The following is a 4803-nucleotide window of genomic DNA, read 5'->3' on the forward strand; positions in this document are numbered from 1 at the left end:
ATAAATGAGTGTAAAAGAGATTAAATGAGAGTAAATGAGAGTAAATGAGAGTAAAGGAATGTAAAGGAATGTGAAAAGGAAGAAAAATCCGAGTGAAATGTGAACGCGCACTTTGGGAGATTCTGTGCTTTAATCACAGGACTCGGACTCGCCGCTGGGTTTATCTTGAGAAGCCATTCTGCAGAACAATGGGCAGTAAAGTGACGAGGAGAAGGAGCTGAAATCTCGGCGTGAGTGCTGTGAGGAGATAAGGAGGAACCCGGGGGCCTTAAACAAACAAACCTCTCGGAGCTGAAGGAGAAAAAACTCCATCTGGAGAAGTGAGTTAGTGCGGAGTCGTGATGGCTTCCAGTCTGAAACAGTCGGGGTCGAGTTACTCCTAACTGCTGTGTGTGTGTGTGTGTGTGTGTGTGTGTGTGTGTGTGTGTGTGTGTGTCTGACATCACATCAGTACACAATCGGAGCTCTAATATACTGCCTATTGTTTTATCAACATGGAAAATCCTCTTCTCTGATTTGCTGGTGTCTGTTACAATCAAATCCAAATAAGTTTCTGAGAAATAACACAAAATCTTCACCCACACAGGAAATCAATACATTGTTATAATAATAATAATAATAATAATAATAATAATAATAATAATAATACAAATTATATAATTATTATTATTATTGTTGTTGTTGTTGTTATTATGATAATAGAAATCAGTTGACTAAATAATTAATTATTGTTATCATTATTAACTATTAAATAATTAAATCATTTGTTTATTTATTGGTTTATTTATTTATTATGAAAAACATTTTTTTTTTTTTTACAAACGTATTGAAATTATTCCCAGGGCTTTGTATTTTCATGCCAGTAGTTTAGTATTTTATTAATAATGATTATGTGAAGTTTTTTTTACATTTTAGCTCCTGTACAACACCTACTACTGCTGCTGATAAGCTGCTGGAGAGATTATTAAAGTTAAAAAGGAAAATAAACTCGACTATCAGCACTGATCCCAAACCTGCCCCCTGTGATGTTTTTGGAGATGTACAAAAAAATGTCAAAGTCCTTAAAATGTATCGTCAGTTTCTATTCTCTTTCTCAGAGGAGTGTAAACTCTGTCCTGAAAACCTCAAGCTAAAGCGTGACTGTAACAACGTGCTGAAACTGGAGACTCCTTCCATACATGTTCATGTCCCTGATGTTTATGTGCAGTGTAACGGTGTGAACGAGCCGTTAGTACGGAAACCATCTCAGAATGAGTGCCATATTGACCTGCATCATTGTGAGAGATGCTGAGCTGCTAAACTGCTAAGATGCTGAGATACTGAACTGCTGAGATGCTGAACTGCTGAGATGCTGAGCTGCTGAGATGCTGAGATGCTGAGCTGCTGAGATACTGAGATGCTGAGATGCTAAGATGCTGAGCGGCTGAGATGCTGAGCAGCTGAGATACTGAGCTGCTGAGATGCTGAGCGGCTGAGATGCTGAGCTGCTGAGATGCTGAGATGCAAAAATGCTAAGATGCTGAGATGCTGAGATGCTCTCATGGACATCCAACTCTTTCAGATTACTAAAATAATTGTTTTCATTTATTGAAATGTCTGCAAGAGATCAGCGTGTTTTTGATACAGTGGTAAAGACTTGTTTCTGTTTCTTCTGTTTTCAGTACTGGCTGCCAGTGGAAACCAACACCAGGGAGAGAAACACAAAAACACCAGAACAGAATCATCACCCTGAGTTACTACAGCAGGAAACTGATCATCTGTGGTTTGGGACAGAACCATAAAGACCACACAGTCAGAGTAACGGCCAATGTTCCCCAGTGTACACTCTTACAGAAAATCTCAACCCACAGTAATGTTCCGTAATCTTCATTACTTTCCATTTTTTTATATGTTGCTGGTGGTGGTGGTAGTAATGTTGCTGGTGTTGGAGGTGGTAGTAATGTTGCTGGTGGTGGAGGTGGTAGTAATGTTGCTGGTGGTGGAGGTGGTAGTAATGTTGCTGGTGTTGGAGGTGGTAGTAATGTTGCTGGTGGTGGAGGTGGTAGTAATGTTGCTGGTGGTGGTGGTAGTAATGTTGCTGGTGTTGGAGGTGGTAATGTTGCTGGTGTTGGAGGTGGTAGTAATGTTGCTGGTGTTGGAGGTGGTAGTAATGTTGCTGGTGTTGGAGGTGGTAGTAATGTTGCTGGTGGTGGAGGTGGTAGTAATGTTGCTGGTGTTGGAGGTGGTAGTAATGTTGCTGGTGTTGGAGGTGGTAGGAGGTGGTAGTAATGTTGCTGGTGTTGGAGGTGGTAGTAATGTTGTTGGTGTTGGAGGTGGTAGGAGGTGGTAGTAATGTTGCTGGTGTGGAGGTGGTAGGAGGTGGTAGTAATGTTGCTGGTGTTGGAGGTGGTAGTAATGTTGCTGGTGTTGGAGGTGGTAGTAATGTTGCTGGTGTTGGAGGTGGTAATGTTGCTGGTGGTGGAGGTGGTAGTACTGTTGTTGGTGTTGGAGGTGGTAGTAATGTTGCTGGTGTGGAGGTGGTAGGAGGTGGTAGTAATGTTGCTGGTGTTGGAGGTGGTAGGAGGTGGTAGTAATGTTGCTGGTGTTGGAGGTGGTAGGAGGTGGTAGTAATGTTGCTGGTGTTGGAGGTGGTAGGAGGTGGTAGTAATGTTGCTGGTGTTGGAGGTGGTAGTAATGTTGTTGGTGTTGAAGGTGGTAGTAATGTTGCTGGTGGTGGAGGTGGTAGTTATGTTGCTGGTGGTGTTTTTGATGTTATTAGTGGTGTTGCTGCTGATGGTTTTGGTGGACATTATGGTTTTGCTATGGTGGTCTTGGGTATGTTGGTGGAGATGGTGTGGCAACAATATTACATTTAATACAAAAAGAAAAACGCACGCGGGGATCTTTCATTCCTACACCGTATTGCATTTTCCCGGATTCTTCGGTTGTAAGTGTAGTGTTGTTGTTGTTTCATGTAACAAGGTGATTTGGTCACGTGGGGTTTATCTGACATTCGTCATTCATGAAGCTTCCAGTTGTGAATGCGATTTAAACCCCTAAAAACCTCCAGTTATTATAGGACGCAAATCTGCATGACGTCACTGTCGGTCATTAAGGCGGAAGGAAATGCGATTTAACGACTTAAAACAGAGGAATGAACCCAAACAAAAGCTCTGATTCCAGACATGAGCTCCTAAACTCATCCACTGGTCTTTCCCTGAGCTGTAGACACAAATACTGTCCAACTTCCGGTCTGAAATTAACGATATTTTCAGTTCATTAAGTTCAAAACATGACGTAAGCGAACTGTTTATATCGTCATCTGATTTCTGACAATGAAATTAAAAAGTTTATTTTTATTTACAGCAGTGTGTATTACAAATAGTTATTTTCTCTCTCTCTTTCTCTCTCTCTCACACACACACACACACACACACACACACACACACACACACACACACACACACACACAGATGATTCCTCTGAACATTTAACTAATAAAATATTGAATCTTTATCAGTCAGTTTTCTTTCCTTAATCTACTTTTACTAAAATTCACACTTATTTTTTCATTTTCCTTTAATTCAGGTTTTGTCTTTTCTCTGTAATAAAAACATCTAAAACGATTGGATGTATTTATACATGTATATCATTATAAATGTATAAAATAACTATACTAGATAATAAAATACACCTGAAGTAAAGGAAAAGAAAAAAATAATTGAATCGGAAAAGATTTAAATTTCATTATTTTGATTAATTCTCTAAAATCTGCTTCAGTTTAAAATTTAATACAAATAATTAAACTTGATTCTTTCCCAAAACAGTGGAAAGTAAAGACTAGTTTATTAATAATTTACAATTCGGAGGAGAAAATAAAACTTTAGGAATTAGAAAATAAATATACAAATTTCGTTTTCCTTGTTTAAAGACACAAACATTTCTTATGTACACACATGTATTACATTTTCCTGAAGCCCTGTGATGCCAATGGTGCCTTAATATAATATAATATAATATAATATAATATAATATAATATAATATAATATAATATGCAATGTATTGATCTTTATGGTACCAAAATACAGAAATAGGTAAAGGGAATACAGTTACAGTTCAGGATGACGTCATCATATATTTTCATTGTTGTTTATTTATACCTTTAATAAATGAAGTTATAAGTTATATGGTTTTACATTTACAGCTTCAGTGTAAAAGCTAAAGGTCATGTTCTTAGCTAAAACATAAACACATACCCATATGGTGCTCCTTCTATCATGTTCAGCAAGTGCTCTTTCCTCTAACTGACAATGCAGCTATGAGAAGATGCTTCATTTCAACAAAGATCTTATTTCTTTTAAATAAAGATTTTAATTTGTTAGACTTCATTTCATTTCATATTCATTAAAAACGACTAATCTGCATTGTGTAAATGTTCACAGAAACATCAGAAACATCACCAGCTTTAGTCCAAAAAAGCAAAAAACCTGAAACCTGCTGGGGATCAAAAAAAGTTACAGTCAGAAGAACTGGTTAGAAGAAAAGAATTCAGATAAACAAACTCAGCAAACAAAACGTGCATCATTGTGCACACACACACACACACACACACACACACACACACACACACAAGCTGACAAATAACACGTTATTCTGTTTGATCAGAATTGTGTTTAGATCTGAGGAAACCCTTCACCAATAACAAACTCGGAACGGACTGTTTTTCTTTTGCTTCTTCTTCTCGTGTGTGTGTGTGTGTGTGTGTGTGTGACTTCACTTCCCAATTTAGAAAGCAGAGCTCAAAGAAAAAAAAAACCAAACCC

This window comes from Silurus meridionalis, chromosome 21 (genome assembly GCF_014805685.1).
Source record: "Silurus meridionalis isolate SWU-2019-XX chromosome 21, ASM1480568v1, whole genome shotgun sequence".
In the NCBI taxonomy this organism is placed as follows: domain Eukaryota; kingdom Metazoa; phylum Chordata; class Actinopteri; order Siluriformes; family Siluridae; genus Silurus; species Silurus meridionalis.